The 24,966-nt window shown below is 48.5% G+C and overlaps 1 long non-coding RNA gene across 1 annotated transcript; it reads right to left on the bottom strand.

The window, feature by feature from the left end:
• Positions 1-8,941: 8,941 nt before the first annotated feature.
• LOC125725469 (uncharacterized) lies at positions 8,942-23,528 on the bottom strand. Its single transcript, XR_007387496.1, has 2 exons — positions 22,161-23,528; positions 8,942-13,878 (listed from the first exon to the last, which is right to left on the bottom strand). It is a non-coding gene; the product is annotated as an uncharacterized LOC125725469 (long non-coding RNA).
• Positions 23,529-24,966: the final 1,438 nt, after the last annotated feature.

Raw genomic sequence — 24,966 nt, 5'->3', positions numbered from 1 at the left:
ACAGAATGGTTTGCCCACAGCTCCATGGAATGCTATTGTCAGCTAAGTATAACCCTGATTTTTTTTTTCAGAGAAAATGATTTTAGCAGAAAATATTGACCGATTTTCACGGAGCCAGATCTCTTAAACAACCTGTGAAGGATCTTCATCGGCACAGGGCAGGTAACACTGCCACCTGCTGCACAAAAAAGGTACAGTATCACCACGAGATCCGATGGCAGCAGGCTGATAGGGGGACACTGGATAACTGAATCTGAAGTCAGCATGAGTTTGTAGTGTCTGTGCCTCCGCGTTTACATGGAGTGACTGGGCCCGACATAAAAATGAAAAGACGGCGTGACAGACGAGGAAGGTTGCTGTGTAAAGTTTGTCCTGGGATCAGAGTGGTACGTGTATAATGGAGACAGGTGTGCAGAAGTGGGGGGAGATACCAGGGGGACAGGTGTGCGGGTGTGGGGGGGGGAGATCTGGGGACAGGTGTGCGGGTGTGGGGGGGGGGGGATATCTGGGGGACAGGTGTGCGGGTGTGGGGGGGGATATCTGGGGGGACAGGTGTGCGGGTGTGGGGGGGGATTATCTGGGGGACAGGTGTGCGGGTCTGGGGGGGGGATATCTGGGGGACAGGTGTGCAGGTCTGGGGGGGGATATCTGGGGACAGGTGTGCGGGTGTGGGGGGGATATCTGGGGGACAGGTGTGCGGGTGGTGGGGGGGGATATCTGGGGACAGGTGTGCGGGTGTGGGGGGGGATATCTGGGGACAGGTGTGCGGGTGTGGGGGGGATATCTGGGGGACAGGTGTGCGGGTGTGGGGGGGGATATCTGGGGGACAGGTGTGCGGGTGTGGGGGGGGATATCTGGGGGACAGGTGTGCGGGTGTGGGGGGGGATATCTGGGGGACAGGTGTGCGGGTGTGGGGGGGGATATCTGGGGGACAGGTGTGCGGGTGTGGGGGGGGATATCTGGGGGACAGGTGTGCGGGTGTGGGGGGGGATATCTGGGGACAGGTGTGCGGGTCTGGGGGGGGATATCTGGGGGACAGGTGTGCGGGTGTGGGGGGGGATATCTGGGGGACAGGTGTGCGGGTCTGGGGGGGGGATATCTGGGGGACAGGTGTGCGGGTCTGGGGGGGGGATATCTGGGGGACAGGTGTGCGGGTGTGGGGGGGATATCTGGGGGACAGGTGTGCGGGTCTGGGGGGGGGGATATCTGGGGGACAGGTGTGCAGGTCTAAGGGGGGATATCTGGGGGACAGGTGTGCGGGTGTGGGGGGGGATATCTGGGGGACAGGTGTGCAGGTCTGGGGGGGGATATCTGGGGGACAGGTGTGCGGGTGTGGAGGGGGGGGATATCTGGGGGACAGGTGTGCGGGTGTGGGGGGGGATATCTGGGGGACAGGTGTGCAGGTCTGGGGGGGGATATCTGGGGGACAGGTGTGCGGGTCTAAGGGGGGAGATCTGGGGGACAGGTGTGCGGGTGTGGGGGGGGATATCTGGGGGACAGGTGTGCAGGTCTAAGGGGGGAGATCTGGGGGACAGGTGTGCGGGTGTGGGGGGGGATATCTGGGGGACAGGTGTGCAGGTCTGGGGGGGGATATCTGGGGGACAGGTGTGCGGGTGTGGAGGGGGGGGATATCTGGGGGACAGGTGTGCGGGTGTGGGGGGGGATATCTGGGACACAGGTGTGCGGGTCTGGGGGGGGATATCTGGGGACAGGTGTGCAGGTGTGGGGGGGGATATCTGGGGGACAGGTGTGCGGGTGTGGAGGGGGGGGATATCTGGGGGACAGGTGTGCGGGTGTGGGGGGGGATATCTGGGACACAGGTGTGCAGGTCTGGGGGGGGATATCTGGGGACAGGTGTGCAGGTCTGGGGGGGGATATCTGGGGGACAGGTGTGCGGGTCTGGGGGGGGGATATCTGGGGGACAGGTGTGCAGGTCTGGGGGGGGATATCTGGGGACAGGTGTGCAGGTCTGGGGGGGGATATCTGGGGGACAGGTGTGCAGGTCTGGGGGGGGATATCTGGGGACAGGTGTGCAGGTCTGGGGGGGGATATCTGGGGGACAGGTGTGCAGGTCTAAGGGGGGAGATACCAGGGGACAGGTGTGCAGGTCTAAGGGGGGAGATCTGGGGGACAGGTGTGCGGGTGTGGGGGGGGATATCTGGGGGACAGGTGTGCAGGTCTGGGGGGGGATATCTGGGGGACAGGTGTGCGGGTGTGGAGGGGGGGGATATCTGGGGGACAGGTGTGCGGGTGTGGGGGGGGATATCTGGGACACAGGTGTGCGGGGTCTGGGGGGGGATATCTGGGGACAGGTGTGCAGGTGTGGGGGGGGATATCTGGGGGACAGGTGTGCGGGTGTGGAGGGGGGGATATCTGGGGGACAGGTGTGCGGGTGTGGGGGGGGATATCTGGGACACAGGTGTGCAGGTCTGGGGGGGGATATCTGGGGACAGGTGTGCAGGTCTGGGGGGGGATATCTGGGGACAGGTGTGCTGGGTCTGGGGGGGGATATCTGGGGACAGGTGTGCGGGTCTGGGGGGGGATATCTGGGGGACACAGGTGTGCGGGGTCTGGGGGGGGATATCTGGGGACAGGTGTGCGGGTCTGGGGGGGGATATCTGGGGGACAGGTGTGCGGGTCTGGGGGGGGATATCTGGGGACAGGTGTGCAGGTCTGGGGGGGGATATCTGGGGGACACAGGTGTGCGGGTCTGGGGGGGGATATCTGGGGACAGGTGTGCAGGCGGGGGGGGGGATATCTGGGGGACAGGTGTGCGGGTCTGGGGGGGGATATCTGGGGACAGGTGTGCAGGTCTGGGGGGGGGATATCTGGGGGACACAGGTGTGCGGGTCTGGGGGGGGATATCTGGGGACAGGTGTGCAGGTCTGGGGGGGATATCTGGGGGACAGGTGTGCAGGCGTGGGGGGGGATATCTGGGGGACAGGTGTGCGGGTCTGGGGGGGGATATCTGGGGGACAGGTGTGCAGATGGCTGACACTGAGGGCAGCACAATGATGTCTCCTCCCTGCCGTAATAAAGGGCTTTCCGTCCTGCAGCTTGCTATTATTTCCCATCCGTTGATTTTGGAAGCAGCTGAGCTCCTTTCTTCATCGGCAGCCTTGCTGACAGAAAGCCTGCTTTAAATACTGCCTGCTGTGCTTAGGATCAAAGTTCCCGTCAAAAGACATTTCTGCCAATGGAATTTACAGTGATATGTTAAATATATGGTCTGCATTTAATAAGAGAGCACTAACACAAGGCTGCCAAGAAGGGGTGTCAGAAGTATTTTGAATGTAGGGGGGACACACTGGCATAAAACTAATATTTTCTTTGGGGGGGGGGGGTCCAAACGTCCCCCACAGATTTAATGGCGGCGATGCCCATGCTGACAAGGTATTTCCTCCTTAATGAGTAGCACTATATGAATGTAGATCACTTCTAAAGCCAGTAAATAATATAGCAGAATAAATATTTCACATTATAAATAAGATCCATCCACCCATGCATTTCCCATAAATTCTTATCCAGGACATTTTGATCATTTAAAAATTTAGTAAAGAGGTATGTGTCTTCATTGTTATATCTTGTATCAGATGTACTACAGCCCAGCCTGAAAAGCATTGCATTTACAGATTGTCATTTTCCCATCTACCCGGTGGCTTCTTCTTTATCCCATACATTTGCTTTAATGGGTCCATTGAGCCTCAAGCTTGTGGGAGTTTTACTTATAGAAAAAAATGTTCTGAGGGGAGAAGAAAAAAATGATTGGTTCAAAGAGATAGCCAATCAGATTATAGAGGAAATGGGACCAAGACATCTGATTGGTTGGTTCCGTCTCCTCTAGTCACTTGAACCCTCTATAATCAATGCTTGTCAACCTGGTCCTGGGGGACCCTCAGGCGGTCTGCATTTCCCCCCCCCCCCCCCCCCCCCCCCCAAACCAGACAGTTCACATTTATGCTCAATAAACTGATTTTCTTTTTTGCCTTTTTTAGAACAACATATTCAGAGTAAAAATAAATCCAAAGTTTGTATGATAAAATTAATCTGACCCTTACAGCTCTGTGACGTGTTGCATGACTAACGGAGTGTATATAAGCATCATCCAACCACTGTTATCCAGCACAGTGTCACAATGGGGGTCTGGAGCCTATCCCAGGCTGGGGGACGGGATGCCAGTTTATCGAAGGGTACATACATGTGCGACTCACACAGCAGGACAGGAAACGAGCACGAGCCCCCCCGTACAAGCCTGTTTTATGGCATACATAAGCCCCAGATCATCCTTGCAAAATGTCCCAGCAGCCCCATCGCACCTGCAAGGAAAAAGAAACTCTGACTCTGCTTCTCCTTTCCAGCTGGTGGACCAGGCAGCCTCTGGCATCCATCCATTCTATTCCTTATTCAGCAAACGGGTGTGTTTCTTAAAGAACTGAATGTCCAGACTAGGGCAGCGAAGGGGGGGGGGGGGGGTGGGGGGGGGGGGGGGCTGGAGGATGGGGTGCTGATGCAAGGCCTGGCTGAGCTGCAGCTACACCTGCATCCACCCCAGTGAAGCGAACTAACAATAACGGCGTGTTCTTCTGACGCAAGGGCACACAGAGGCTGATTTCCTGTATTACCTACCTACCTACCTACCTACCTACCAAACATCCATCCATCCATCCATCCATCCATCCATCCATCTTCCAGCTGCTTATCCAGCATGGGGTTGCAAGGTGAACCATAACAATGCAGCATAATTCTCAAAAACTGTCCCATTTTAAGAAACGGGGACAAACAATTTCGGTTTGGCTTCATGCCGTCCTGAATATTCACAATCCCTAACGACGATAGTGAGCTGTTTAAATTCATGTCAATAAACCAATTAAACTCCTTTTCTACGCATGCCTAATGCAGTTAAAAGCAAAGCGCACGGTTTTGCGGTGTGTTGCGTGAATACGGCGCCCTCCGCCGTTTTGTTTATGTGGTGCCACCTAGTGGTACATTTATAAATACTGACTTAATATCATAGTACTGACCACAAAAGCCAGCGGTTAATGATGCACCATGACTGATTTATGCATGAAAAATACACGAATCATAAAAATACGTGAAAATGTTAAACACCAAAAATATGTTTTGAGTTTTACAACATTTTAAAATGGAAAAATGCAATGGAAATTACGACATGGGACAGAAAGCGCATCTGAGCCCGTAACACGTACTTACGTGCCTCGCGGTCCTCAGCCGGGTCCACGGACTGGATGAGTTTCAGCATTTTAAGCTGCAAGTTTTTGTATTACAACATTATGCAGGAAGTAACGTAAACGCAGTACGCAGTGTTATCCCTAGTGCAGAATTTAAATAGGATGTACAACCTTCCTTCTCATACAGCACTCCACCAATTTACAAACTCCATTTCTAGAAAACCGGGAAACTTTCTAAAATGCAGCACAAACAAAAATCTGTATCATGTTATTCAGGTATTTAATTGACAAAAGTACAACAAAGAAAAGATTTTCAGCAGTTGTACTGACAAACTTACTGTATTTTGTAAACAAAGTTAGAATTTGCTGTAACACACTCAGCAAAAGTTGAGGCAGAGGTAAAATAATATGTGCACAGATTATTCCTGTAAAACCAGTTTGGCAGATTCCATATTAAGCAGGCTTAATGGTAGCAGGTGAGGTCAAGGTCGCCAGCCCTCAGGCATTTGGTGTGACACTGATGCTTTAAGACTCTCATGCTCACACAGGAATTCTTACAGTCAATCTATATTATTCCATTATAAATCTATGATTAGCTGCATTGAAAGCCTTGGAGTAGTTAGCAAACCTGATTTACAAGGTGATAAAACTGTTACATACATGTAAACACATGTGCCGAACTGTCTTGAATTAAAAAATCTCGGGCCGGCCAGCTAATGAAACCCGGTGGGGTATTATGATTGAGTATTAAAGTAGCATCCATTAAAAGCTCAGTCTTTGCAAGCAAGGATGGGCTCACCCTTATGTGCCAAACTTCATGGGAGAATTGTTCGTTCAAAAGGAACATTCCTCGATGCATGGAATTAGGTGTTGCAACATCTACAGTACGTAAAATTGTGAAAAGATTCAGAGAACGCAGAAAAACCTCAGTGCATAAAGCTCAAGGTGGGACACGGCTGTTGAATGCGTATTATCTTTGAGCCCTCAGGTGGCGCTGCCTAAGAAAGCGTCATACTACTGTGACAAATATAGCCACCTGAAAACCATTGTCACTTAACACAGTCTGTTGCTACATCCTGAAATCCTACTTGAAACTTTGTTACGCAAAGAGAAAGCCATACGTTATTTCTATGCAGAGACGTTGACGAGTTGTCTGGGCCCTGAGCTCGTCTCAGACGGACCAAAAGACTGTGGATCAGCGTGCTGTGATCAGATGAGTTCACAAGCTTGTTTTTTGTAAAAAATGGATGTTGAGTTCTCCATGCCAAAGATGAAACCGACCATCCAGATTGATATCAACCAAACGGCACAAAAGCCAGCATCTGTGATGGTACGGGGGTGCATCTGTGAAAATTAAGAGTAATGCAATAAACATTAGTAAGAATTTCTTCTTTTCTCCTAAAAGTTACTGATATCTAGTTGGATGGCTAGATGATCATCGCTTCAGTTCCCAAACCTCTCCTCAGGCGCACCACAGCTATTTCATGTATTTATTAAATTTCACCACTACCTCAGTTAATTAATTTAATTAGTTAAAACAAGTTGATAAGGTATTGATTAGCTGTGTGAGGTGTGCTAGCGGTTGAGTTATAAAAACATGGATGCATGGATGGCTGTTGCAAATGCTGGAGTGATATTGGCAGATGTTTTGAAATATCTAAGCTCAAACACAATAGTGACAGATATAGTAGCATAGTTTTCTCTAACATGAACATCATATAAACATCATTTTCTTTGGCTGCCTAAGACTTTTGCACAGTACTGTATGTTGCCATAAAAGCAACGTCTCTTCCCAGGACGTCCATACTTATTTCAGCAGGACAACGCCAGATCAGATTCTGCACAGGCTACAGCAGTGTGGTTTCATAGATACAGAGTGTGTGTGCTTGACTGGCCTTCTGTTAGTCCAGATGTAACATTATCATTGCCTAGCATCAGCAAAGCTATCGACCATTGTTTAACTAATTTACTTGAGTTCTTTGAGGAAGCTACAAGAGAAATTGATCACAAAAAAGCCTACGACGTGATCTACTTAGATTTCCAGAAGGCCTTTGATGTTGTCCCCTACAAACAGCTCTTGCTTAAGCTCAAAGCTGCAGGGATTTTAGGAACTGTAGTAGTTTGGATCGAAAACTGGTTAACAGACAGAAAGCAGCGGGTAGTTATTAGAGGCACAATGCCACAGTGGGCCAGCGTTTAAAGTGGGGTACCACAGGGTTCAATTTTAGGACCATTATTGTTCCTAACTTACATTAAAGATATTGACACCAATACATAAAGTAAATTGGTTAAATTCATCTGGTAGTGTAGCAGATACTAAATTAGCAGCATCGAGGCTACAACGGGATCTTGATTTAATTAGCAACTGGGCTGATATTTGGCAGATGAAATTTAACATAGATAAATGTAAGGTAATCCATGCAGGGAGCATAAATATGAAGTACAGATATTTTATGGGTTCCACTGAAATAAAGGCAGCTGATTATGAGAAAGATCTCGGTGTGTATGTTGATGCTTCCATGTCCCACTCTCGCCAGTGTGGGGAAGCAATAAAAAAGGCCAATAGAATGTTGGGTTACATCTCTAGGTGTGTGGAGTTTAAGACAAGGGAGGTGATACTACAATTATATATTTCCTTGGTAAGACCCCACCTAGAATATTGTGTGCAGGTTTGCTCACCATACCTTAAGAAGGACATTGCTGCCTTGGAAAGGGTGCAACTGAAGGCTACGAGAATGATTCTTGGTCTTAGAGGAATGTCTTATGATGAGAGGTTAGCTGAGCTGAATCTGTTTAGCCTCGAGCAAAGGAGACTAAGGTGGGGCATGATCCAGGTATATAAGATTCTAACAGGTCTGGATGCTGTTCAGCCAAATGGATATTTCAATATTAGTTTAAATACTAGAACTCGTGGCCATAGGTAGAAATTAGCGGGAGAACATTTTAAGGACAATTTGAGGAAGCACTTCCTTACGCGTGTGGTTAGAGTATGGAATAGTCTTCTTATTAGTATAGCACAAGCTAAAACCCTGGTTTCCTTTAACTCAGGGCTAGATAAGATTTTAACAACTCTATAAGCTATTAGTTAAGTTCTCCCCAAACGAGCTTGATGGGCCAAATGGCTTCCTCTCATTTGTAAATTTCTTATGTTCTTATAAGACTATCATTTTCGGTATCTTTATGTTCTTTATTTGCTTAACATAATTAATTTAAGCAATCATATGTAGCATTTTATTTTTAATGATACTACTCCGCATCTTCTCAGTTGTTCTGCTCATTTGTTGATCCATTGTGGTCCATGTTGATATGGCCTCCAGGTCAGATCACTGAAACTAGCAACCGTAACCAACACAAATAATATTGTCATCATATTGTCATTGAGTTACCATTTAACTAATGTCAGTAAAGGTCACGCGATGACCAGTCCATGTCCACACATCTCCACATTCCGCTGGTCAGCTGACGCTCTTCATCCGATTTGGACAGACAGATTAGCATGAAATCTCCTTTAACTGTCCGTCACTTAAGCAGGGCTACTTTAGCATACAGTATTACACAGAAGTACTTCCGCCATTCATGATTAGGGTTAAGCACCTCACTCAAATGTGCTCTTCTTAAACACTCTGGCAGCAGAGAATTAGTCATCATTATGGAAAACCAGTTTAGTTTATCACAAATACCCGATTATTATATATGCCTGTTTACAATATTAAACTGTAAGTACCACAAAAAAGACATTTTTTGCGACACAATGAAGCTTTTAAATTAACTTTATTCTGAAAATGTGAAACGCTGCCTTCTGCAGGAACAGCTGCCAGTGTAACCTGAGGGAGATTCTTGAGTCTATTCAAGAGTGATGGTGCTGAATGGTGATTCACTGTAAGTGCGCCATTGATTGTGTAGTGTCCTGACATGTATACAAGGAGACCAGCAAAGTGCGAAAAGAGTGTGGGGAACCAGTCTGTCATCCATACCCACTGCACCAGTGGTTGCTTCTTATACTGGGTCCCAGTACAAGATTTTTTTTTAGTGGTTGGGAGGGGCTCCTCATTTCTGGACACATGTTCATGCACACATGCCCATACCTACCATTGGGGACACCAAAGTCAGGTTCTCAGTATGTATGCTGCGACTCCAATAGCCATGACCCATTATGGGGCAGACCTAGGAAGGGCTAACAGTTTTGACCTTGGTATTTAAAAAAAAATAATCTTGGCTACGGTCCTGCATGCACAGTCAAAGCTTCTGATCCTTAGTGGTTAAATGTTACAGATGCACCATGTATCTTAGTGACAAATCCTTAAGTCAGGGGTGGGGGACCTGATCCATGGTGTGGGTGCAGGCTTTAGGGATGACCTCTCGATCAGCTAATAACAAAGCAGTGGCTCTCAACTCCAGTCCTGGGGGCCCACTGTTATTGGCTGATTGGGAGGACATCCCAAATCCCCACACCCACACCGGCCCCCCATGGAACAGGTTTCCCACCCCTGCACATTAACTTTTTTATAGTACTTCGATGTTGCTGTTGTGAACTCGTGCACAAGTTTTTCCCTCACCTGCACTTACCAAGTGATTCGATTTTATAGTCTATTGGGATGTTCCTTGTTTTCAAATAGCAGCTGTTTACGAATGTTTATGAAGGGTCTTCCTGCTAACTGTATGGCTGACTGGTCATAGACAGATAAGATGACTAAGACTTACTTTTGGATTTAAGTGAACTAATTAACTGCTAATCGGAACTAATCCAGAACTGCAGGCAGACTGTTTACTGGCAGACTGTTTGCCCCTCTCTCTCTCTGATGATCCTCCAGGTGACTCCGCCCAGTGACATCTACGACGTTCGCTTCGCGGGCTTTGTGTGACATTCACCAGAAGCAATTAACAATCTGAGGTTCCTCTACGGTAGGGGTGGGCGATCTTATCCAAAAAGGGCTGTTGTGTATGCGGGTTTTCACTGCAACTCCTTAATTAGATTACTAATTAGAGGACTGGTTGGCTGAAGAGTCCTCACACCTGGGATTGAACAGCTGACCTAAAGGTTATCCCAAAAACCTGCAGACACACTGGCTCATTCTGGATAAGATTGCCCACCCCTGCTATATGGCGTTGTGTCAAGTGACACGTCCGCAGACCGCCACACAGCTGCCTGCAAGCCGAAGATGTTCAATGGCGATGACGAGGCGAATCTCGCAGTTATCAATCCCCCTTGGATTCTGTCTGACGAGCAGCATTGAGAGTTTTCTGGATGGGATGCCAGAGCACTTGTTAGAGTGACTCACCGAAGATCAACTGTGCTAATTTGGCGAGAGTTGTGAAGGATTAGCATTTGCACAACGTTCAAGCCAGTGGCTTCCACGCACGCTTGATTAATTTAGCGTGAATGTTAAAGCGGGGCGCGTGCAGTTGTGCTCTGTGTCTTTACCAGTGCCGAGCGACACATTCATTGTTTGAAAAACGAGGCAACACCAAAAAAAAAAGCTCAGACCTCCTTCTGGGGACGAAGAAACGGTGACGTCAACACCGTGAAAAGTGAGCCACATGCTGCGCCTGTCAACAGCTGCCTCCATGAAAGCACAGTTTTTCAGACCCCTCTCTTGCCGACCCGGCCCTCCATCTGCTCCTCAATCCACTCCACCCCCCTCCCACGCTTCAAGCCCAAGCAACCAACACTTGTATAGCTTATGAAGTTATCCTATTAAACACCGCTGTGTGGATCTGGTCAGCGTGACATCACTGAAAACCTGCAGCTGCTTTTCTCTCTTCCAGATGTGTCCCCACGGACAGGCTGAGGCCAATACGAGTTTCCATGACGTGTAACAAAGGGACAGCACTTGATATCTGTAGAATGCACATCTTACACTCAGTCTGGCTACGTCTGTGTGACCAGGCACCACTTCGAGCGCGTTATTGATGGTGATGAAATAATGATCCATAACAGGACAAAAACGTACAAATCCTCATCTGGCTCGAGTGGGACCTGACGTTGACTTTTTATGTGCTTTATTTTACTTTGGCAACATGATTTCATTCCCATTATCTTCGCTGCAGGTGCACTGGACTGCTCACTTGTGCAGTGACACCCAGCACACGGAATGAAAGTACGCAATAAGTAAAGAATATAGGCAAAGGAACATGTAACAGTACAGAAAAGATTACTTGTGTGCAGATACATTACGATTTCATCTCAGGTCAAGGGATTTGAGGGACGTGGAAGCGCCGTTATTACCCCGTTTTTACTGTATCGTTGGGAATGTTCCGGCACATTCCAATTGAGCATCTTCATTGCCATCGCGCTTACCTTCTCTCCAGTCCAATCGTCCACCATCTCCCACACCAGTGTCTGGGAGTCTTCAATGTGTAAAACTCCTGCGGCGGCTTTACAAGCAGGTTTCCGAAAACACAGGTGTCTATGCATATTCATGCAGTGTGAGTCCCTTGTTCCTACGGTGCTGATTATGTTTGCGGTTTGCCCTTAATATGCAGATCACCGTGATGAAGACCAATCATACAGAATCACCACCAGCACACCTATGAATAGTCATGATTACTGAGGCAGGGAGCAGGGGGCAACAACAATAATTGCCACTTTCTGTGTACTCTGAGCAGGGTCTGTCTCACTGGAATGAAAAGTTATTAGGAATCCTGCAAATGTTTCTGTGTAATGGATTAGTCAATAGGAAAATGAAAAGATTAATACAGTACAGGGGGAGGTCTTTTCTGGAGTTCAAGGCTTTTGCACACCAACCTCTGAGACCTGTGGTTTCTCCTTAGTGTTTTCTACTGATGCACAAAATGACGTTTCATGAACCACTTGCTATATTTTTGCATCCCACTAGATGGGATTCTTGGTTTGCTTTGGAACATGCTTTGAGCCCTTTTTTGTACGGAGCGCTCCATCTAGTGGCGTGAAATTGTACAGCGAATGGTTCATGAAACGTCATTTTGTCTATGACTATAGTTTTCTCTGGAGATCCAGGACCAGGTTCTGGTCCAGCCAAACCCATCAGACATGAGGTGGGCAAGGGGGACAGCAGGGCAATGCTGAAGCCCGCTGCCTCATTCGGAGCTACAAGAAGCTTGGACTCGCCTATAGCTTTACAGACTTTGGAATGGCAGCCATGGTAACAGACCTCGTTACTTCGGTATCAACCCTACTGCAATTGACTGGGAAAAGGATATTAGATGGGACTTGGCTATGAGAGCAGTTGATCTGTTACAGGACACATTTCTACTTTTTGTTTCCGCAGTATTACAGATGCCTTGCTTAATCCATTCCAAATGAGTGAAAGTAACCAATGAAGAATGGATTAACGGAACAGCATGTTACAGTCCCACCCGGCGCAGGTCTGTGCCTTAAATTCCATCTGGGTCAGTCTCCTGGAAATGGATGCTCATGAATGTTCCGGTTTTCGGACAGGCACTCAGTCAGAGGTGGCACTCGGAGTCTCTCCGGGAGCTTCCTATGAGGAAGTGTGAGCAGGACGTTTCTGAGATTATGTATTATCTAGTCTCTGCCCAGTGTGTGTGGAGTTCCCCCTGTGTCTGGTCTCCTCCTGCAGTCCAAAGATATGCAGTTGGGAATTTACAGATGGCATTTACTCGAGCTGTGTACAAATGAGTGTGTGTATATGAATGCCATAGATGGGCATCCCATCCCCCAGCCTGGTACCCTGTGCTGCCTGTGATAGGCTGCAGGACCCCATATGACCTTTACCAGGATAACAGGTTGGAAGGTAGATATTCAGTGATGATGACACTGATATAATACTCTATCCCAGGCTCAAGCTAGTCCATAAACACTGCACACCGTTAGAGACTAGAAACTTAAAAAGCAGCAGTCAGACAGGTTAAATATGCATACTGTTTATGTATCCATTGGGTACTTCATAGAGTAAAACACATCTTACAGTATTAACAATAACCCGTCGGTGTAATTCCAGAAGCGTCGTGGGGAAACGTGATAAAGGACATGGACCGTTTCTGTAAAATTATGCTTTCGAGATGACAGCCAAATCACATTAAAAGTTTGGGATTTTTTTAATTGTTTTAAAATCACCCTAAATACAGAAGCAAACATGGCAATAGAAAGAATCAGCGTTTATCGCGCTCTGCCAGAAGAGGCCTGGACTGAAGGCGTTTAAGACGACAGTCACAGTCAGCCCAGAAGGAGCAGAAGCATCTCCGTCCTGCGGCCGCCCAAATTGGAATTGGCAGCTCCGAGGAACTTACCCTACAGGATGCCTTTCATTTTCACTATCAATTCGTCTTGGAGGTTCTTCATTTATTTCACAAGAAATACATGTGAACGAAAATACACAAAGTGGTGCAAAAGTCAAGTTGTGGTAAACATTCATAAGCACTTACCTGCTGGGGAGGGAGTGTTCATCAAAGGAGGGAGTGTTCACCAAAGGGTTTGGGATAAAGGCTGTAGTTACGTTAATTAGGTGACGTTCAACAGTAGAAATTACAGCACACACTGGCAGTCATATAGTCGCTACAGATGTCACTTTGAGGTTAAAGTTCTTGTTTTGTATTCTTAGCTAAGCATAGTTTTTTTTCTCTTTTGCATTCACCTCTTTTAAGTCGGGCATCAGGGAGTTTTTGTTTCAAACACTAGCGACGCATCTTCTTCTGACCGATGTCCTTTTCCCTGCTCTCCGAAGCCTTTCTGGGCCCTGCACTCCCCCTGCTGGACAGAGGATGCAAAGGCACAGAGTGTGGCTTTTTAACTCACAAGGAGTACTGTACAGTTAGGTGCAGCTGGTGATAACATGACTGCAGGTACCAGACCCTGCCTCTTGCTGTTACCTGTACCATCAATAGCACATGTGATTTGTACATTTACAGCTGTCGTTTAAGGGCTGCAGCAGCATTTCTTTCTATAATGGGGATTAACTAATATCATCAGTTTTTCCTAACACTGGAACTTTCTTTACCTACTCCCATCCTGCATAAGTTACCCCCACAGAGTAACGACAGCAATCCCAGGGTGCTCTCTGCCTTCCAGCCTCTCCTGCACCTGTCTCACCACCTTGAGACACCCGCTGGGAGATTGGCTCAGTACCCGTGAGAAGATCTGTGTCACATGACCCCAGAGGGTAAGAGAGGCCCTCCCCTGTTCCCCAAGGTTCCTCACAGCTACATCACATGACCCAGGATGGCAGTAAGAGCCACTCTCCTATTATTAAAAACGTCAATCCAGATTGCGTTTCAATCAGTTGTTTTGCTACTAATGGGTATAACAACACATAGCTTCCTTGTTCTAATCACACAACCTGCAAAGAACGTCACCCCAGCACCGGTGCTTGAGATCCGATTATCAGATCCCTAAACTCTGCACAGCTCTGTTCTCAACATCACCTTTAAACTGTCTTCTCACTCACACAAACACTGCAGGCAAATTTCACAGTCCATTTTCACATACACCGGCGTGAAAGCAAAACACTCATTTTATAGGCACCACGAAAATAGCTCAGAAAGAATGAACAACATGGTTTGGCACATTGGGTGAGAATATTAATAAAAAATAAATTGTTTTAACAGATGTGGCTACATCTTGAAAATGCACATGGGCTTTGGTTTGACAGCCATGAGCTGGTTACATTAAACGCAGGTAATTATATAAAAGTACATGGACAATGTGATGTGAGCATGTATTCATCATCCACCCATTTCGATCATCCAATGCCCCTTAAAGAAGGAAGGTGGTGCCCTCTAGTGGTGCAATTTGACAGTTCAAATCTCACCAGGAATATAATGGCCATAAAGTTTCACTTACACTACCTGTTCTTTCTGCTGTGTCAATTCCCAGTTGAGTACCAGTGCAAGTAATTCTGTTACGCCCTCTAGCGACGATAAAATAAAACCTCTCAGGAGCACACCTGACAAAACGCGAGCGTAATTTTCTTGCGAGTTCGAGATCTTTGTTCACTGCAGCACAGGCACATGGAGCGGAGCCCCCAGAGACAATGAGGAAATGAAACAATCAAATGTCAGGCTTTCTTAGAGCGTTCTGGGAGTGCACAAATAAGCACTTCCTTCCAAGTGCCCTACCGGGCCTGTGTCAGCCCCCACAAGAAGGGCAGGTCAAATTATTTGTTCGACAGTGGCGCCAAGACTTTCTAAGGAATGCCCCCTTTGGCGTAGGTGCCACGCCCAGAGCTGGCACACGATCCTTAACTCCTTGCATGAGTTCACGCTGGAATCTGAAGTTCACGGGCTTTTTCTCCATCCCACAAACACTCTGCAGAGAAAGCGAGCGTTGGCCGTTTAAGTAACCAAGAAAGACACAGAGTGTTTTGTTACCGTCTCGTCATGGAGGGGAACACCCGTCGGATGGCTCATGTCATTGTTTGCGTTTTAACTCCTGTTTTCACAGAGCGCTTCCCCACGGTGTCAAAAACTGACAGCCTCCTTCACTTCGTTCATCAAAAGCCGCCGGGAGATTCTTCTCGCTACTCCAATAAGAGTACGGCTGGGGTTGAGGGCGGGGCTGTTCTTCTGGGGACGCGTTTTGTTTCAGGGTCACCGTGGAGACTTGGGTGAGAGGGGTAACAAATCGCAGCGCGTGGCCCGGTCCGGTTTCCCCTGTCGGCTGCCGCCAAAGTCGTCTTTCCGGGTCAGAGAGAGCAAACACCCTGCTCCCAGCCTCTGGCACTGGTACAGCTGAGAGTGTAGGATGTTTACAGTCCCTGGGTCCTGGGGTTCTGCTCCGAAAGACAGCCACCAGCCCTGAGATTCGAGGCAGTGGATTCCCAACAGGAGATGGAGGAGGGCCTGAAGGTGATCCAAGAGAATGACACCACCCAGTGGGTGACCAGAGATGGAATGGCTTACTGGGATATGCAGGTAACGTCCAGCCCAATAACATGGACCATTGTGGGGAGCTACACAAGCATGGTCTTATTATAGCTATTTCCTACTACTAGTGCCCCCTGCTGGCCAGATAGGAGAGCTACCCTGCATCTAACGATTGTCTCCTAAAATATATAAACAAATAGTGTGGTGATGGCCCTGAGAGGCTGGATCGGGAGGGGGGGGGGCTCCTTGTTGAATCCCCCAAACAAACGTCATCAGTCCCCCCCCACCAGAGGATGTGGCCCCTCCCTACCAGCGGGAGCCATCCTGAATGGGGGGCTTTTCACATCCTCCTGTTTCCTCTGTCAGACAGCAGCCCTGCCTGCTCTCTTTAATGACCCCCAAAGACAAAGAGAGGCTGGAGCAGTGGGAGGTGGGGGTTTCTGACACTGTGGCCATGACACACCCAACAGCCACGTCACACCATCACCCCCGGGGTCACAGAAATATCTCTGTACAGGTTATCAGCACACTGCATCTACACTATCATGCTGTTACACTATCACAATCAATCACTTAATATTGATATTATTTTAATTCATGTTTCTACAATAAGAGACCTCTGTGTCAGCAGCTCAGCTGGTATTTCTACCGAGACAGAAACATGGCAACAAGACAGGGGGTACTGAAGATGGGGAGCCTCAGGAGAACCCCAAGGCTGCCCCCCTTGCTCGGCCACACCATATCAATTTGCCCCGACACAGGGCTTAGAGGCTGCCTGCAAACTCCTCATCGAGGAGGACCTGACAGCTAGGGAGACTCAGAGGGCGTGGGCTGCTGGAGTGGACACAGTGACCCCCAGAGCGCAAAACAAACCAACTGGGACGCACTGAGCCACAGGCCCCGCCCCCTATACCGGACATTGGGTGTTCGCCTACATGGGATCATGTGACCACAGCCACCTTGTTAGGAACTGTCCAGAGTTCTGAAGCAGAATCAAAACAAGGATATTTGTTATGGTGAGTTGGCTAAATTGGATGCACAGAACGAATAAATGTGATAAATGGTACAGCACACATCCCCCCCGTACAGCTCTGTCTGATGTGCATCAGAAAATGCACACTTCACACTGCGCGGTGTAATAGAAGCCGGTCCATTTGTAGTGGTGAGAGCGACTGCTGTCCAGGCAAGCTCCGATTAATGACAGATGCACCATGTGGAAAAGAGCTGTCTGAGTGGCGAGTCGATTGCATCCGTATGGTCCGAAAGCATTTCCCAGACCTCTGGGACAGGTGGTGTCTGGGGTGAGAAAGACCAGCTTTGATTTTCCCAACATGCCATTTGACCCTGGATTCAGACAGTTCCTGGACTGAAGCAAAGCTGCAGCCAATAAACTCGTCTTTGGGCTAGGCAAAAGGTCACAGTCTGCCTCGGGATTGGACAGGATGTTCGTCAGTGAGCCGCTCAGGAGCCACGGCAACCGAATCCACGGTAACTGCAGTCAAAGGCTCTGGTTCATGTACACTTGTTTGTTATGGTTCGTATCAGTATAAAACACTGCTCTTCTCCGACCACCGCCGTAACACAAAGGGGAGCGGAGAACATTAGCATCACGCTAATCTGTCTCACAGCCCTCATGCCCCAGTGAGAAAGTCCTCCATCTCTCCTAGAGACTCCTAACTGGAGAGAAACGTTTTCCCACATGGTCGAGGGCCTGCTGCTCCCTAGCGCCCTCTACCTTCCCATTCAAAGACAGCAGCCAGAAGACTGGCATTTCACCGGGTGGATATTAACACTTAGTCATCAGTCTTTGCCCGGGAAAGACAGAAAGAAATGAGAGAGAAGTACATCAATGCCATTTTGGGAGTGTTCCATTCAGATGGGAGCATCGGTATCCAGGGTCCGATTCCTCCAAGAGCCACCGAACATTCAAAATAATGACTATTTGTTCTGTGCCGCAAGGCAGACTCCGCCAAGCTCTCCTTTCCTCTCGTCCTACTCCATCCCCAGGCCATCAAAGATGACGCCCCCCAGTGATCGCGGTGATTTTTTATTTATTTTCTTTCCAGTCAAATCGTGGTGGCTTCCCTGCCCGAAGGTAAATGACCATTAGAGTGAGCTAAATAGCAAACAACAGTTGAGTAAATGTGCGTGTGTGGGGGGGGCGGCAGGCTCGACGGCAACAGCAGCGGGCGGCTGCAAACATCCGACTGAAAGCCCCCTCTACTGCACCAGCTTCCAGTCAAGGATGTTTACAGCTGCCCGTACTGCCAGAGTGCCCCCTGGAGGAGGCCTCCGGCGTGCAGGTCCCACGTCCCTCATCTGAGGGAGTCACACGCCGTCCCAAAAGTGTTCCCATTATCCAGGGTGGCTTAGCAGCTCACCTCCGTGTTTACAGCGATAACACCGGCCAGTGTAAAGCGTACATAGGCACTGTTTTGCCCTGACACCCCCCATCCCACCACAGAAAGAGAGTGACAAACACACGGGCCCATCTGCTGTAACCCCCCACCCCCTCCGCTCATGAGACTCGGCGCTATTGTTTATCCTAAAAAACCGCCGCGTCGCATAAAATCGGCAGGTGCTGAGGCCGCACTTCACGTGCTTACACCCCTACCGCAGCTGAGCAGACACACACACACACACACACACGCAAACACACAAGCACACGGGGACGTGTGGCCTGTCACCATGTGGGTCAGGGGGCCGACTCATCACCCTCCTTCACTTCGTTCACCAAAAGCCGCCGGAGATTCTTCTCGCTACTCTAATAAGAGTAGGGCGGCGGTTGAGGGAGGGGCTGTTCTTTTGGGGACATACTGCCAGAGTGCCCCCCCCCCCACAGCTTTTCAAGCCCCCTTTCTCCCATCATTATGGTAGGCTGGTGCATAAAATCATTAGACTGTCAGTTGGAAGCCCAACCCAAAAATGGCTGCCTACCAGGCCAGATCTGAGATCTCCGAGTTACCCAAAGGGGTTTAAAAAAAAAAACAAAAAAAAAAACCAGCATGTGGCAATGCTGTGGCCTCTAATGACTGACCAGTAGGTGGCGTTGCCACCACCACTATGCTACGACCCGCATCTCCACCACCAACACGCAATCCGCTGGCCTCGTATGTAATCCCCCGACGTGTAATAATCTAATTATAACAGGGACTCCCAGCCATCACCACGCATAAATCCCCAGTTCCGCGCTTTTTCTAATTCCCAGGCTATATATTTTTTTTTTTTTAGCCTTGGTCAGGTCACAGAGGGGGGAGAGCTCGTAGGGGGGGGGGAGCAGGGGGGGTAACAAAGCAAACTTTATCAGATCACGGCAATTCTGCATTCCAAGAATACTCAGCCCTCGGCAACCATATAGTTTGCCGAAGCGACAGTGGGAGGGGCGAGCTAAGCCGTCCCAGGGCGCCCGCTCAGGCTTGACAGCCAGCCCGTTATTAATACACAAATACCTAGAAACGGCAGCGCCGGCGGCATGTTTGCACAGAATATTTCATCAATGCCAAGGTGCCACTTGAAAGCCCCTTATTCACAGTGAGATTCCTGCAAGCCTGACAATCCTGGAAAGAAAAAAAGAAAAAACAGAAATACACAGGAAAAAAGTTAACCTGAGAGTGTTTTGTACACGCAGCGCTGACTGAAATGTGTCGGGAGGAAAGTCTGAGAAGTCAGATTTTACAGTCAAAATAAAGGTTGAACTACAAAGGTTGCTTTTCTTTATTAATGTTTTATTAGATTGTATGTACTAAAAGACTGTACCGCACAAAACACTGCCTCATACTCTCTAAAAGCCTCAAAGTCGCTGCAAGGTCAGAGATACTAATGGCCAAACAGAAGCATTCCTTCACAAGAGACCGTGTCAAAATAATAAGTTTGAAAAACAATGCAATGAAACACTTGACCCTACACATCCTTATAAGACATAAACAACAGCTTCAGAGCTGATTAAAATTCACGGTGCCGTCGTTTGGGACTTCCAGACTGTTTGATTCCTTTGCTCTGAGCGATAAGGAGGGGGCTCCGGTCACAGGGTGTCCTCCCCGAAATTACACTGGGGCAGTCCTCCTCCTCTGCAGCACCCACCACAGCAAAATCCCGGGGGCTGACTGCGACATCCCATACCTCATACATGGGTTCATTCAGCGCCTCACAATCGTCGCGCATTCATCCCGAGGAATTAATACCGGCACAGAGGCCAACGAAACCTAATCAGGCCAGTCCATACCAACCACATTAAGTCCGGAATCTTCCTTATCTTGGTTTCCATTCGAATGCGTTTTTACCACAGATTAACGTGGTCCTTTGAAATTCACAAAGGCACCCAATTCACCTTGCTTCAAAAAAAAAAAAAAAAAAAAAAAAAAAAAAAAAACATCTCAAACCCCCCCCCCCCCAAAAGATTCCTATACAATCACACAGACACATATTAATAAATTCTGACACTGCACTGTGACTGTACTAATTTCTTTACATCTACAGTAACCAGACCTCAAAGCGATTGAACATAACGTCAAGAATCGCTCTGCTCTTCATTAAATCTTTCGAGCATGAACGACGAATCTGAACAGGACCATTTTGTCCGCTTAGCATTACGGGAGACTTCAGCGCACTATACCCAGCGAACGCAAGCCGCTCTGAGTCGCTGGACCATCCACAGGGGTTACTGAGTAGCTCATAACCTTCACAGCTAATGTTTGTCCTCAATCCACAGGAGTTTGTTTAGCAGAAGCTAAACTATGCAGTCACATGTGTTTCCACTCTTTATCAGATAGGACAAGCCCCCCCCTCCTACTAGCCCCCAAAAGGAAACGTTTCCATTCCAGCCCTTCCCTGCCCCCCCCCCCCCCCCTCACGTCTTCTCCAGGAATCCCAAAGAAGCTGGCGGCGGTGGGCCTGGGTGAGCCGAAAAACCCAGTGACCTTGGCTAAGGACAAACCGCGGGCACCCGGGCAGGAGTTAAACCAGCGGTCATATTCGCGGACACGCTCTAAACGTGGCCGCCGCGCCGGTGAGCCATGACTGCAGACTACTGATTAACGCCGCTAACTACCAAAGGTCAAGCGGGTGTCAAATATTTGCCAGGGCACATATCATTAAAAAGACCACATCTGGGGCCCAAAACACTGTAAACCATTTCTCCCTTTGGTTTCTAAGGTAACAGCAGCCGTTTTACATCTGCACACGCATGTGAACGCAGGCTGCACAGGTGCGGTGCATGTGGCCGCATGAGCCTGTAAACGGCGAGAGATCCCCGCATCCCTGAGGCCGCATGAGACACACACTTGGAGTTACAGGACAGATTTTATGCAGACGACTGAGCCTGCTGAGCACAGCTGAAGATCACAGGGCATCCTGAATAAAATGACATGCATTTCCTCTATCAGAATGTCTACCATTTCCTAAGACTGAAAAAAACTGCATTCAAAGCAGTCTACAACAATAACAATATGCACCGTAGCTCATGACTATCAATTGCAGCACATAGAATAACGATAAATGGTAAAAACTTCAGATGTAGGCCTGCATATATTACAGCAAGATTTTGCACTTCTTAATTACATAAATACGTAAAACTATGCATAAACAAAGTAATCTATTTTAAAGGTGCACACACGAAGGCGTCACTCCATTCTGCGCAACTAAAACGTCGAATTGTCAGAGACAAACTTGTTTCGGACACACAGCCAGGACGGCAGATCGCTTTGATTCCGTTGCACCGGCGGATCCCTTTGATTTTCTTCCACAGGCAGATCCCTTTGATTTGCTTATAGCGGCAGATCCCTTTGATTTATTTGCAGCGGCAGATCCCCTTGGTTTCATCGCAGAGACGTCACCTTTTTTCTTTCACGTTCAATAACGCAAAACCGTAATTTTTATTTTTTGTTTTTAAAATTTTTACTGCTCTATTTCTGTTTCTTCGGAAAACTATGCCGAGTAACGTCCAAACGGCAATTTAAATCAGTGAGGCGTTATAATGAGAAACTTATTTTTATTATTTTATTTTGACAGAAAAGATAAACAAGCTGGTTATGTAATGACAGGATACTAAATTTACTATAGCTACGCCTCCATGAATAATCATTTTAACGGAAAGCGTTGTCATCAGGACGGAAAACTTTTTTGCTGCTTTATTTCGGACTTTCAGGTATTATAATACGGCGACTACACACTTACCGGAGCTGGGATCAGAAGTGAAGGGTAAACCGGGTGACCCTTTCTGCGCTGTGAGCGGATCAACTTTCGTCCACTGGCGGCGACCCGCGTCGGACTCCCCGGCTCTTCGCCCGGCGCCTCTCCGCAGCTCACACTGTTGCGTTGCCGGCGGACGCCACTCTAATTCGGGCTTCACCGCCCTCATTGTCGCTGTTTACCGTGGTTTCGGCGCCGGTGACCACGGAGCCCGCAACAGCCGCTTCAAAGAGACCATCGCACGGGACAACAAATCACCAGACAAAACTGAGTTAAAATAAAAGCAGTGCGACGCGACATGGGCGCCCGAACGATACTCGGTAAAACTAGAAATAGCCCAAGTTCTAAGGTTAGGACAGCCGGTGTGGGACGCGAGTGCCCCGGCTATTGCCGGTCCTTCCCCGCTCCTCGTTATCTCCAACCGGCAGTCCGTCACTCCTCACTTCTTCTATGAAGCTCCCTTCAGGCCGGCCGGCCCCTTTCTGGCAGCGCTACAGCGCACTGGCCAATAGGCGAGCGGGAAGCGCGCATCAATGGGGGAGCGCGTACGCGCTTACGAGTACGAGCGCGCCGCTCACGCGCTGACCTCCACCCTCTGGCTGCTCCTCTAACCCCTGCTCTGGGCAAATGCTGAAGTTGCATGGCCAGACCGTGCTATTATCGTTCCCGAAGATATCTGGCTAAAGAGGAAATACACTGTGTTTGTAATCAGTGTACACCAGCAGCACGACGCGCTGCTGAGAGTGAGTTATGATTTTCTGAAACAAATGCATTGTCACTGTGCAATAAACGATTTAAGTACAGGGTATACTCTATAATAATATAGCTCAAACAGCCCTCAAAAATGAAGATCGTGCATTTCTAGTGCCTACACTAGAGGGCACAATGAACTCAGACGAAAAAGCTTTTTAAAGGTTGGAAGTGCCCTTATCGCGGCAGTTACGAGGAAAATGCGTGTGTATTGTGGGGATTACCACATGCGTTTATATATATACACGTATTTCCCCATACCTTTACTACCGTAATACCAACAGGATGCATGTAAAAGTGCCAATGCCCCCTTTAACAGCACAGAGCTGGGATATGTTAGCATGCCCACTTCAGTCACTATGGCACTTCTTCGCGTGCCTGAATAAATGGAGCGTGCTCAGATACCAGGTGTTACGATGCGCTGCGTTGGTCTGGCCCTTGGATCGTGTGTCACGCAGACCTTGTCCGAGCGTTTCTGCGTTCAGAGCGACGCCGTGGGCGTGGCTTCGAGGCCGTTTGGTGCCCGCTGAGACAGCCCCCCCGGGGTCGGAGGTGAAGGTCTCTGTCCGAATTCCAGCTGCCGCCTATAACGAAGGGCTGCTTCGTATCTGATCCCAAAGCCCTGCCCACAGGGAAAACCAAACAGGAAATGACATCACGCCAGCCCAGGAGGAGCCGTTTGGCCGGGCATGCCAGTCATAGGTATGGGCCAGCCTGCACATACGCCAGAGCCAAGTGCAGTCCGGGGGGCTCGGTGACCATGAGAGATGCGGAAGTGCAGCAGCAGGCTCACAGGCAGGATGGCACCATGAGTCATATACGAATGACACACTCAAGGCTGATAGGAGGGAGTGCACAGACACTAAAGGTGCAGTGACAATATGTGGTTCAACAATCCAAATCTTTACTAACTTTGAAATAAATACACACATTTTGGATGGCTGCTGTCAAATTATCCAGTTAATGAAATGCGAAGTCTGATATCAACACTTTGAAACATTCCTGAGATTTTACAGTCCATGGATCAGCACAAAGCTCTGCTTATATTCAGTATAATTGCTTTTTTATTTTATGAATACTTTTAAAAGTGTTTTTGGTTCTACGTCACTGTCTCTTGCAGTGTGGGTCAGATGGTCTCCTTCAGATCCCCTTGGGTTTGCCTGGGTAGTAGTGATTGATGACTGTACAGGACCAGATAACATTTTTATGGGGAGGCAGTCATGTGATGTTGCTCATCCAATGGGATGCGAGTGCTCTTCGCTGTCACCATCAGCCGCAGGACATGGCCTCAGGTTGCTGTGGAGCAGGGTGTTCATGATGCCCTGAGGCTTAACCCATCCAGGCTCAGCTGTGTGGAGGATACACACATTGACCCCACATGATCACTGTTGCTAGTAAACGTGTTACATGTAAATACGCTTATAAAGGAATGTGTTTATATTTAAAGATCAGTCTATGCAACGTCTCTCACGTGCACCTAGGGGGCGCTCTGCAGTGCTGCACGAGGGCCAGGCGGCTGTATGGCCAGTATGACCCCCCCCCCACCCATTAGAGTGGGGGCCACAAAACAATTCAGCAGAGGTCACTACAAAGCAGGTTACAGTTCGTTAAATCTGAAAGGTGGGGAACCAGGCCATGAAAAGGTGACGATAAGATTATCTCATCCTTTTCAAAGCATGGCAGTGTGACATTTTACCTTTCCATCTGAAGTTTCTTTGCTGTTAATGTGTTTTTGTGTATTTCAACACACTTCCATTAGGGGGAGTCATGCCAAGCTGTTTGTCATGGGGGAGAAGGTAAGATCTCTGTATTTCACAGCTGTGTTCAGTGCATTTCTTATACACAGTAACTTTGTCATATAGATACTTTATTGTATAGGTACTTCATGTATAGAGAACTGGTTTGGTTTATCCCAGTCTGCTTTTTAGTGGCAAACAGTTCAAACCCCTGGATTGCCTGACACCCCCACTGCCCTCTGCAAGCCTGATCAGATCAGTAAGTCGGCTGTGTGTGTGAGTGTGTGTGTGTGTGTGTGTGTGTG

The sequence above is a fragment of the Brienomyrus brachyistius genome, unplaced genomic scaffold, assembly GCF_023856365.1.
Source record: "Brienomyrus brachyistius isolate T26 unplaced genomic scaffold, BBRACH_0.4 scaffold67, whole genome shotgun sequence".
Classification (NCBI taxonomy): domain Eukaryota; kingdom Metazoa; phylum Chordata; class Actinopteri; order Osteoglossiformes; family Mormyridae; genus Brienomyrus; species Brienomyrus brachyistius.
This window is presented reverse-complemented; position numbering and strand designations above follow the sequence as displayed.